Source organism: Xenia sp. Carnegie-2017, unplaced genomic scaffold (genome assembly GCF_021976095.1).
Source record: "Xenia sp. Carnegie-2017 unplaced genomic scaffold, XeniaSp_v1 HiC_scaffold_22, whole genome shotgun sequence".
Taxonomy (NCBI): domain Eukaryota; kingdom Metazoa; phylum Cnidaria; class Anthozoa; order Malacalcyonacea; family Xeniidae; genus Xenia; species Xenia sp. Carnegie-2017.
In genome coordinates this window covers 9712092-9725110 of record NW_025813485.1, presented here as the reverse complement: position 1 = coordinate 9725110, position 13019 = coordinate 9712092, and the positions used below count along the sequence as shown (strand labels likewise).

Below are 13019 nucleotides of genomic sequence, written 5' to 3'. Positions count from 1 at the left end.
AAAGTTAGACGTAACAGTTTGTTATTGAGCTAAGGAGTCACGTGAGGTATGTGTGCGAAGCATAAGCAAGGTCACACTAGCTGAGGGTCATGACAGTGCGCCATCTACGTGGGCAAGGTACATATTCGTCAAACATGTGCCACCAAGTCACAAAGTCTACGTTAAATTTTAAATCAAGGTAACTTCTTTGATTTCTATAACTGTAGCGGCTAAGTGTACTGGGTGATGATGCCAAAAAATGGCTTCCAAAGGACCTATTTCCGCTGAAATGACTGCCTTGAAGAAAAAAATATTACCGACCTCTCCCTGGAGTCTAATGTCCATTATGTAGAATTTTTCAAAAACAAACACGATATCTTTTTGGCATTTCTTTTATAATGCCAACCTTTAATGGTTCAATTGGTGGATGTCGTAGTTTCCACAAAATAAAGCATCTCGCTTCTCACTTGTGAGATATTTTCTTCTTTTGTTTGTTCATCAAAGATTGAAAAGCAATTATACACTAGAAAATACATAAAATCCGTAAGAATTAAGATCTTATTTTTTTAGGACTGACTTGAACGTCAAATATACTGACGTTTTCCTGTTTTGTTTTTCAAACTCAGCATACTTTTCTGTTATTTGTTAATGTATGAAATCGTAAATTTACCAATCTATATGCAAAATAGTTTCCCTGACACAAAAAATACCCTGCAAATTTTACTCAATGGATAGATAGCAAAAAGAAACGATCAGCATTTTTTTTGCTTTACACAAAAATATTGAGCTGGTTTGCGTATTAGAGTACAAAATGGACATTTGTCATTTGCATTATTTGCTGCTTTTTTTAAAGAAAACTGTTTGACTTTTAAAAGTTTTTCTTCAATTTTATGCTTCTATCTTTTCATGAGATGGTGAAATAGAGGTAGTATGAATTAATAACTTTATAATTTCTAAAAAGCTTTTAAGCTTTTACCATAAAAGTACACAAAATCGATTACCAGCCGACAATTTTATGTAGTATAATATGAAGCATACTCCGAATAGAAGACTCATGTTTAATGCAATATTTCGACAATGAAATTTATAAGCAAACAGATGGAGTTTCAATGGGCTCCTCTCTTGACCCCATACTCGCTAACATAATCCTAACTGAATTTGAAAAAGCCATCATTTCCGATTTATAATTGATTCCGGTACAATAGTTGATGGCACGGACATTCACCGCAGACACACTCACAGGCCAATACACCCACTTCTAAAGTTTTGAACCCTTTCACCAGAAAACAGCTTGGATTAGATCGCTTTTTGATCCCGCCTCTAAAATTTGTACCAATAAATACTTTTTCGATAACCAGATTAAAAAGTTTAAAACATTTATGTCGTGGAATGATTATCCTACTTTTGTCAGAAACTCAATCATTAATAATTTCAAACACATAAGTACACAAAAGTACATAAAAGTACACAAAATGTGTTTCACTCATTTAGTTTTATTGTCTTGCTTTAACATATCTACATGCACTTCATCATTCTTGTTTGAACACAACATCAGACGAGGATACCCATAGAACAAGATCCAGTAGCAACTGCTTATGAAATTTATCATTGAGGTAACAACTATATTAATCATTCAAATTGTTTACTTACATTGCAAATATAGGAAAGACAAAACAAAGACAAAAAGAAGAGTAGAAGTATTAGAAACACAATTGAATTATAAACACCATTCCAGGCAGAAGTGTTTTGATCATTAAATAAGCATTTTTCCCAGTTCGTACATCAATACATTAAAAATCAAAATGTGCTACAACTTTACGAGTATTTGATGCAGTTGCACTTCAGAACACCACAAAAAAGTTACCTAGATGTTTGTATACATTATTTGTTTTCATTTATTAAATTTAAACTTATGCAAACTTGAGTCTTTGAAATTTAATATGAACTTCAATTAGAGAAAAGCATGTACATTTAGTCAAGCCGTAAATATCCAAAGACTTATTACTTATTTTTATAAAGCAAATAGTACAAATACTACAATTGTGGCGAAAAAAGCCATTACCCATTGTATGAAAAGAAGCAAAAAAGTAATGATTTCGAATAAGCTAACTTTTCTCTCGTGAACCGTCGAGATAAACTATGACTAAACTTTTTTGTTCAGACTAGAGAGTTAAATCGAGCCAACAAGTTTGACGCTGGTAAAAAAACGACGAAAATCTGAATTCAAATTTGCTTAATTTAGCCTACAAATAGCTCTTTCGTCAATAGTTATAACTAGGGATCCAAGGATATTGCAAAGTTTCTTAGAAAAAATGTTCCTAATCGTGACAAATAAAATTAGTTTCAAGAAAGCTTAGTATCGAACCTTGGCGTTTCAAAAAATGCTAAACTGAATACATTTCGAGAAGTGCTTATCAAAGGCTAAGCAGTTTGTTTTTTGACGAATAGCTACAACTTGCTCCAAGATTGCATAAATAAACGTTAATTTGTATTTTCACTTACGTTGCGGATACATATCTTCGTCATTCATGCATCACATTCTTTTATCATTACTATGCAGTACACAATATATAAATTACGAAATCAGTCATGATTTACTTCTTTGTTTTGTTTATGTTGCATTTTTTTTATTCTTCGGACACATATGTGAAGTTGAATGTGTTCAGAAGAAATAACTGCTTTGTATGCGATATTTTTAGCGCTAATTTCCACCTTAAATAATAAGGCACCGAGTAGTAAAATGCATCGATGTTCGCTAAATATTTACGTCGTATAATTTGCATCAGTTGATGAACAAGTCCAGTTTTGGCAAGTTTGCGTGAATGGACATTCATTTCGTATTTGCACTTTCATAGCGATTACATGAAAGTCGACAAAGTCACACAGTCGTACATGACTTTCTTATATTGTTCTAAAGCAATCCACACCTAATGCTTTTTTCAAAGACAGTAATAGTGCACTTTTTTCTTGTAAAATGTTCCTTACCGAGGCAGATATGTGCGCAACTTTCAATTTTACTGTCGTATGTTTAAGACCAATTCACCAGCACGTAGTGTATGAGTGTAGTCAGGTCAGACGTTCAGAGCAGGTTGCTAAATAATCAGCGCTAGCCAACTACTTGGGAAATACGGCAAGACGGCGAATTAAAGTTTTTTGGATTTCGGAATATTCTATTTCCCCTGACTGACTGACTGACTGACTGACTGACTAACCGACTGACCAACTGACCGACTCGTGTGAATTTTCGCCACTCCACCACAATACTGCAAAGTTCCCGTGAAAACTTTGCACTAAAAAGCATCCTCCTAGGAGCGGATAACTGATAAACACAGTTGACTCGCTGTTATAAATGTTAGGTGTTTACCTTGATTTTCATCATAAAATTGCTTGCTAATGCTAAATAAGCACATACTTTTTCCTCGCGCTTTCTTTCGTGGGGGGAGTAAATCTCAATGGCAGAGGAACAAATCCGCCATTTTTTTGGCAACAGCCGATATCTAAAGCCGCGATTGAGAGAAACGCTCAAGTTATTGTAAAACTCAATGGGTAACTCTCGTTTGACTTACAGTTCTTCTAAATTATTGGTTATTTTCGGTTAGGAGTCACGTGAGACTTCATGGCGTCATGACCCTCATTGGTACTTAAATATACAAAAAACTGAGGTAAATAAATTCGTGTACATGATGTATTAGACTATGAGCAGTTTGTCTAATCAACCAATTTGTTAAACTGATAACATTACTAACACAAAAATATCAACGTTCAAATTCAGTTTTGACTTGTTACTGCTGACAGCAAGTCATAGCCGTAATTGTGTGTCGAGTCTATCACAGTTTTGTGATAAAACTTAATAAAAGTGGCTTCTCCATTCAGCGGCAGCGAGTATTTGGTTCGTGTATATATTTTTTCGATAAGCTCCCGAGGTAGATGCTTCTTTAGTGCTCTGAGCCCCATATATATCAGTGTTTATTCCATGCAGCTTTTTTCATCTGTGTTGATTGAATAACGACGTATCTGATTGCCTACGAGAATCTGGGCATGGTTTCGTCGCAGTGTTGCAGTCTTTTCCAAGTAGAAGCTAAGGTGTATTAGTGGGTACAAATTATATCAGATGGGTACGACACTACATCCACTTTATACAAGTGTTTTTCAGGCTTGGAGGTTTTCAGTAAAACATCAATTCCGAAGCTACAATGATCCATTTTGTCCAGGGATAGTGTCGTTAGAGTTTGGATCATCTGAGTTGTCCCTATTAGAGCATACTTGGTTTTAAAGACAAATTTTTCAGAGTATTATCGTCTATTTTCCAATTCTTTAGCAAAGTTACCACGGCAGAAATGTGCACCTTTAAACTACACCTTTAATCAATCGGGTTGTATGTGGGCATGAGCTCAAATTATTGTATCCTGGCTGTGTAGTGACTGATGTAAATAGTGCGCTTTGAGCAATATTTAGAGCACTGTGTCCAAGGGATTCATATAAAGAGGACGAGAAATTTATTGAGAGCGATGAATCGGAACAATTTTTCGCGTAGAACAGTATAGCTTCCATTTCGAGAGGTAAGGTTGATAAATCTTGATCGTCCCTTCTACCATAATTTGGTAATAATACTGGAAGCAGTTGGTGAAAGACCCTGGTGTTCAAGGGATTTACAGATAAGTGGCAGGCAATTATCTCCAGCTGCGGATAGAGTGGATTTCTAGCTTCTAGATCACCTTTCAGGGTTAATGTTGTCCTTGTGTTTGGTAGTTGTAGTAGATGGGCTATTAACAAACTCGTGAGCTTTGGCTACCATTTTTGTGTTGACCATTTTGGAGCTATTATGTCTGCACTGCACTTTTCTTCGTGAATTTTCTGCAAGATTCTAGAGATAAGACGTAAGAGTGGGAAAATATGGTAGGAATTTGCTTCCTTGTCATGCGAAAAGCATTGGCAGCTATGGCTTTAGGATCCTGGTTGAAAGACACATTTGTTTTGAAGTGGTAAAATATGCGAGATGTAAATAGGTCCATGTCTACGGTCAGGTCTAGTTTACAGGTTGCATCACGGAACTCCTGTTGATTAAGTGAACACTCAGAACTTGTGTTAATTTGGATTGTTGGTCAGCTTCTACATTCTCCACTCTGAGAATGTGAACTGCCATAAACCATATGTTTCGTTCATGGCACCAAATCCATATAGATTTGGTATGTGAGTTTCGCCTGACACATATACAAGTCGCCATGTTATTGATATCTGATAAAGCAGTGATGTTGTCAATCATCAATATTACATGTTTACCGGTTAGAGGGTTTTCAAACATTTCAGTACCTAAGACACTGCAAACAACTGTAGATAGTTTACATGGTGTTGTGCTTCTCCTACAGTCTACCCCCTGTTTTTCTTTGGCCAAGGGTACACCACCAAGTTTTAGGGGAAGCATCTGTGGTAATGGTAACCCCTACTTCCCCACGGCTCACTACATTGTAACTTTTTAAGGCGTTGTTAAACCGCCCGTTTAACTCCCCCTAAAATCATCTTTCAAGGACATAATAGCTTCAAAATTGCCTTGTTATCTTTAAGTGACTGAGTTTTTTCTCACACTAGATTCTGGTAGTAAAGTGGTCCTAACATCATCCCTGGAAAAGTTAAAATAATACATTCCAGTACTTGGGAATAGTTTGTAATGATTTGAATAATTTGAGCACATGTCAATGACTTTGTTTGCTTTTGCGGAGGATAGAAACTGTGATAAAACCTGGGAATTTCAGTCTTTGTGTTGGCATAAATATTGATTTTTATCCGGTGGATAATGAACCAAATTGTGCACAGTAATTGGACAATGTCTTATATTTTCTAAAAAACTATCAAAGTCTGCTCCTAATAGAGATAAATCATATCATTATATGTGGAGGAAAGATTCCCAGTTAAAGTTGAATGCATTGGTATTGAACAATTTTGCAAATTTTATTAGGTAACTAGCCAGCCCATTGAGGAAACATGTGAATGTTTACAAAAGACCTTCCCATTTAATTTTTAAACATTTTTGATGTTTTTTCGGCAACTGGTAGACATTGATATGCATCCTTGAGATCTACAAACCCCATAAAAAAGTAGGGTCATAAGTCACATTGCATCATTAAGAGTTTCCATTTTAAAATGATGACATCTTACGTACTGGTTTAGCTCTTTAAGATTTAAAATCATGTGATCTGTCCCGTCTTTCTTGGCACGTACAAAACTGTACAAATAAACTCTCCAGGTTCATAGTGTATACTGACAATCACAGACGTTAAAATTAAAATGTAGATATGTAGATATTTCAAACACCGCGTTGCATATAACATTCTTGCAAATCACAGACGTGTCAAAAAGTTTTTAATCTCGGATTGAATTACACCCTGCTCATCTACACTGTAATTTGATTTTGAAGGCGTAAAATATTAAAATAGCTTGGTTTCAAAATCAACATGTAGCCCTCTAAATATGTCCGGAATTTTTGGTCAGAAGTAAGTTTTTCCTTTCTATGATAAAATTAGGTCATCCTTCCACTGTCAACGGTGCGTAGTTGTTTCTTGAAGTGCTCATTCCGGGTAGGGATGAAATTCTCAAATTCGTTTCCAAAATCTTCTTTAACTGTGGTAATATTCCATCTGTATCTCTCGCTTTTTTGATGCTTTTGCTGTTGTTCCTACTGTTGCCCTATTCTCCGTTGTCCTTATTTAGCTTTGGCTGAAAAAGACTTTCGCGATCATTTCGGCGCATTGGTGATATGGCGACTTGTTACGACTGGTTACATGCCTAGCATGAGTGGCCGTTTGACTAATTCTATTAGACGCGTGAATGGCGTTTAGTTGACTTTGTAGCTCGCCAACAAATAATAAATTAGTGACAGAAGTTTGCAAGGAACATAATGAAGCATATTCTCTGTTCAAGAATAGTTTTTCCAATTCACGGCGCCGAAGTGTTAGCTTACAGTTAGGGTCGCCTAGCCGAGACGAGGTAAAAATTTCAATTACATGAAAGGTGTTGACCCGCGCGGAAGAGCATTTTTTGGCATGAATAAATTAGTTGCGTTGTTTTTTCGTTTATGAGTTGTACAAATACATGAACTCCTATCTGTTTTGTTGACTTTGCAGGACCAAATGTATTATTTCGATACTTGTGAGCCATAATCAAAGGTAATGCTACACAGATATTGTTTATCCGCTTTAAACTGAGTTGTTAAACTTGATATAAGTTTCATATTTTAGCAACGCGCCCAGTAAATCTTTTATTATTTTCCTATCGCATTCAAACTTCTGGGTAACAATTTTTCCTGTAAATTTTGGGGCTGGTAGATGCTGTTTGAAAAAACAAACAATTATACATCGGTCTAACGTCTATGTCAGTGTAAACTGACCAATAAACGAACGCGTGAATCAAATTTCTAGGCTCGCTTTGCCGAGCCAACTCGGCAGATTGCGATTACATGGGAATTTTCATCCCGCCTAAGCGAGTAACTCGGCAAGCAATAACCGTGATCCCGGCAAGGCGGAACAACTCGCTTGCCATGTAATCACACTGACAAAATAATATATAACAATTATACAAAGCGAGTCAACTCGCCTAGCCGGGACAACTCGCCTAGCCGGGACAACTCGCCCATGTAATCGGCCCTTGGTATGTCCCAACTGGGCAAGAGCATTGACTTGAAGTGTAAGAATCTCAGTAAGGCTGTTGTTGTTGTTCACACCATCAAGGCGTCTAGGCCTATGATCTCCGATTAGGGCCGCGACCATAAGAGATTGAGCTCTTACAAGAGCTACCCCAACGCAACCAGAGGCTTTTGAATGGATGCATGTTTTTATATGATGCATTTGCCTATGGTTCGAAAATCGTGACCAAATTTTTGTATTCATTCTTGGCGTCGAACGTTTTCTGGCCAGTCGTGCTTATCTTCTTTTTCTTTGAATTTTTCGTCCGATGGCTTTGACGACCGTCTTTTATTGACTATATCGGCCAACTGATTTGATTCTGCTAAGCTAGTCTTGTCATCAGCCGAATACTCGGAGGCTAATGCTGAAAGGAGCTCATCGTCCATATCGGCCGTATCACTTCCTCAGAAGGCTTTGATTTATCCCTCGAGGAGTCGCTTATTAAGGTGTCAACATCACTGCCCTCGTTTTTGCTCGAATGAGCTTTTCTCCTTATAAGCTTCAACAATTCCAGGCTTATGTGACCAGCAAGATACTCGTACATAAACTACTATTAAAACGACGCCCGGTATACAGATAAATCTTTATTTCAATGCAATGCGTCAAACGTACGGTTCTAAACGACAGAGTATAGATATTAACATAACCGACAAGGAGGCCTAAAGCCGTAATCATCGTTACCTCGTAATTTGGCCACTAAATATAAACATCCATGTACAAAAAATACACCACTATACATGAATTGTGCTCAATCTCAAAAGACCCCAAAAACCATGCTTTTATACGGGTCCCTTTTGTTTTTCATAATAATTAGCATAATAATTAGCATAACCTAAGCTCTATGCATCTCGATCCTACATACCAGCCCCGAACGACCTACTATACGTCGTTCAATAATTCAAAAAGGATCGAGAGCTACAATACAAATGTTTTCAATGTTAACTTGCGCAAGTTTTAAACAATGTGTCCACCAATCTTGTCGAATAACCAAACATAAACCAATAGATACCGTCGTTTAACGTAAACAAAATAATAATAACAGTTAAGTGACAACAACAATAACGTTCGTTTTCTGAAGAATTTCTCGCTTTACTTCGCAGTCTCCAATAGGCACAACTTCCTGACATCTCGACGATAACGACTTTGATTCGCCGTGCGGATCTCTACTTGCCGAACATGTCCGTTGCTATCGGGAAATGTTTCTTCAACTATCGCTAGAGGCCATTCACCTCTGGGAGTATCTTCCATCACCATCAAAACGACATCACCTTTGATTAAGTTTCGTTTTGGGTGTAGCCATTTCTGTCGTTCTTGCAAACTTGGCAGGTATTCTTTTAACCACCTTGCCCAAAATTGGTCAGCTAACTTCTGCGCTCGTTTCCATATTTCTCGGGGGTTATTTGCCGTAGGTGAAGAACTTGCACTTGTGCTTATGTTTCGATAACGCAGGAGTAGAGTGTTTGGTGTAAGAGTTGATAAATCTCGAGGGTCATCACACTGCCGTACAAGAGGCCGATCATTCACTATTTTCTCGACTTCGCACATTACTGTAAGGAGTGTTTCATCATCAACAACTCGGTCTCCTATTATAACACGCATTTGCTTCCTGATTGTTCTGATCATGCGCTCCCAAACTCCCCCGCTATGGCTTGCTTTCGGAGCAGAGAAATGCCATTGAATTCCCTTTTCTCTTAGACGATCTAATATTCTAGCTTGATTCCAATTTTGCAACATTTGCTTAACTTCAGATTCCGCTCCTCTAAAATTCGTCCCGTTGTCACTGAACAACTCATTCGGCGGTCCGCGTCGACTGACGAACCTACATACGGCTTGAATGAAGGAATCTGTCGATAGGTCATGTGCAATCTCAATGTATGGCCCTTATGGCTAAGCAAGTGAATACACAGCCATATCGTTTTTCAGTTCCTCTTTTATATTTGACTTTAAGAGGTCCAAAATAATCGACTCCCACAGATGAAAACGGGTACTCACCAGATTTCACACGAGCTTTGGCAGTGGGGCCATTATCTGCTTCCCTGGAGACTGGTTTCGGCGACGACACGGAACACAATTATTGACTATACTCTTCACAGTGCTAGGTCCCTTTATTATCCAGAAGCGTTGCCGTATTGCTGCTAGAGTTTGACTGGTTCCAGCGTGACCTTCCTTTGCATGGTAATACCGGACAATGAGCTTTGTAACGTGATGACTGGAATCAAGAATTGCGGGATGTTTAGATTCTTCCGGCAGCGATGATTTATCCAAACGTCCACCAACTCTCACAATTCCTCCGGCGATGACTGGACATAGTTTAGCGTATCTCTCTCTCATAGTTTTCTCGTTGATAGATGAACTTCGTTGGGTAAGTTTAATTATTTCCTGGGTTGCCGATTCAATCTCTTTTACCTTTAGAGGACCACGTTGTACTTCTAATCCTGGACCGTTTGGATAACGGCTTAAGATGTACTGTTTGAATCTTAGCAGCCATGCAACCGACTTCTGCAATCTGTACCATTCGGATGTTCGATGGATAAGTTGTATTAGCGAATCAGGGGGTGCATCCTTTGAGTTGATGACGGCACCAACTCTTGCTTTAGGTTTCTTTACTTCCACATCTGTGTCTTCTACGTCTGGTATGTCATCTAGCTGCGTTGGCCATAATTTGGGATCTTTCCAAAGGAAATCGGGTCCGTTCAACCAAAACTGCAAGTCCCGTTGGTCTTGGCCTGTTGCGCGACCAAGACTTATACCTCTTGATGCAAGGTCGGCTGGGTTGAGCTTGGTTGGCACATGTCTCCATTGATTCGGAGTAGAAGCATCGTGAATAACTTGTAATCGATTCGCTACAAAGGTTTGAAACCTTTTGTTCTCGCTCTTAATGTAACGCAGCACTATCATTGAATCGCTCCAGAAAACAATTTGACTTATTGACAGATCCAACTCATCACAAATTTGTTTATTCAGCTTCACGGCCAATGTTGCAGCGGTTAGTTCCAATCTGGGTACCGTGACTGTTTTAAGAGGTGCAACTCTTGATTTGCCCATAACTAAGGTACAATGAATCCTTCCTTGGGTATCTTCCAGCCGAAGGTACGTTGCTACCCCATATCCTTCAGTCGATGCGTCAGCAAAATAGTGGAGTTCCGCATTCCTTGTCTTGTTAAATTCGTGCGGTTTATAGCATCGAGGTATTTCTAATTTCACAAGGGAATGGAATTCGCTTTGCCAGTCATGCCATATTTCGCTTGTCTCGATTGGGAGATCTTCGTCCCAGCCGTGATTTACTCGACACAGGTTTTGCATTATGCGTTTGGCTGGTAAAACGACAGGAGCGACTAGACCAAGGGGATCGTAGACCGAAGCTATGAACGATAGAATCCCTCTTCTTGACTCTGCTTTCAATTTGCTTCCCCGGAATCCCAACGTGTCCCTTTCCGTATTCCACTGAACGCCCAATGCTTTCTCCATCGGCAACTTCTCCAACTGAAGGCTGACGCATGGCGCTCTTTCTTTGTTAGGTACGTGAGATAAGACTTCTCGATCATTTGACACCCACTTTGTGAGATGGAATCCACCGCGAGACAGCAAAACTGGTAGTTCGTCTACCAACTTCATTGCTTCTTTCCTTTCTGGTAAAGACTTGAGACAGTCATCTACATAAAAGTTACGATCAACTGTGTCGACAACTTGTTTGCTGAATTCTTCCCGATTATCTGAAGCTGTTCTTTTAACGCGTAAGAACAACAACTTGGGGAAGAGGTTGCTCCGAATAAATGAACAGTCATTTGATGCTCTACTGGTTCTTTGGATAGATCTCCCTCTGGCCACCATAGAAATCTCAGTGCATTACAGTCTTCTGGCTTAACCTTCACCTGATGGAACATCTTCTCAATATCTGCCATTACCGCTATCTTTTCCTGCCTGAACCGCAACAATACACCAACTAATGAATTGGTATAATCTGGTCCTTGAAGAAGCTGATTATTTAGGGATGCGTTGTGGAACTTCGCAGCACAGTCAAAAACGATTCTTGTCTTTTCTGGTTTTTGGGTGTGTCACAGGGTGATGAGGCAGATACCAAACCAGTTTTTTGAGTGACTCGTCCTGTGTATTTTGTTTATCCACTTGAACTACTTTAGCGTGCCCTTTTGAGATGTATTCCTTCATCGTTGCCTTATAATTTGCGTGAAGTATGGGGTCCCTCTCAAGTCGTTTCTTCAAATAAGCAAGTCTCCTTTCAGCCATAGACTTATTGTACGGGAGGAGTGGGTCATCGTATTTCCAAGGAAGACCAATTTCATATTGATGATTTTCTAGCTTGACAGTTCTATCCATTATTGCCTTTGCGCGACGATCCTCGACCGACAGACATTCTTTAACGTCAGCAGCCGACTCGCTAAACTCTGAATTGTAGAGATTTTGCAATTGCTGACGAATGGAACTCATACCATCTTCCCTTTCCATACACCCAAGAGCTTGATCAACATGAATGAAGTTCATCTGAGCTTCTTGATAAGGTTTTCCTTCAGAGGTCCCATCACCGTCCAACCGAGGATTGTCCGTATTGCGTAGGGTTGATTTCTTTTCCCAGAACGCACTTCAAGGGGGCAAAGAGCTTCGGGAACGTCACTTCCAATAAGGATAGTGACTTTCTTATCCACTAAATCGGTTAGATTAACGCCTTTAAGGTGAGACCACCCTTTACATCAGTGTTCGTGGGAATACTTTCTAGAGCAACAGGAAGAGTGTTGGTCGTCCAAACTTTATCTAGTCTGACACCTTTGCCCGTGGATACTCCAACCACATCGAGAGATAACTGTTGACCCTTACTTTTGTGGCTGCCTGAAACAGTCGCTAACGTGAATTCGATGGGTGAGCAATCGGCTCCAAGATCTTCAGCTAAACTGGTTAAGCACATGGTTGTGTTGGAGCCACTGTCTAAGAACGCATAAGTTTCTATCACACGACTACCATAGGGTGCGCTGACCTTAACTGGAATAACTTGCAAACCTATACGACAACTGCTATATGATGAATTTGTCGCGCCAACTCCAGACGTTGGGAGTGCTTTGGATTGGCTGTCGCTTTCAGATGGTTCAGGATTTGGATTACTCCTTTCACTTGATTTAGAATCCTTAGCCTTTATTTCGGATGAGTGTAACAAAGGATGGTGCCTTCTCTGACAACCTTCAACACCGCATATGCGGGCACCTCTGCAGTCTTTCACGAAATGTCCTGGGCTCAAGCAAGCATGACAAACTTTGTGCGTCTTTACTAGGTCTTGTCGTTGCTGAAGATTTTGAGCCCTGAACTTGTGACAGCGTTCAAGATGGTGTGTGCCTTTGCATAGTACGCAGGATAAAT

General features: G+C 39.2%; 1 protein-coding gene across 2 annotated transcripts in view; it reads left to right on the top strand.

Moving 5' to 3' along the window:
- LOC124445455 (DNA polymerase delta subunit 2-like) overlaps positions 1-13019 on the top strand; it is a 93136-nt gene that overhangs the window by 4589 nt on the left and 75528 nt on the right. The window lies entirely within an intron of this gene.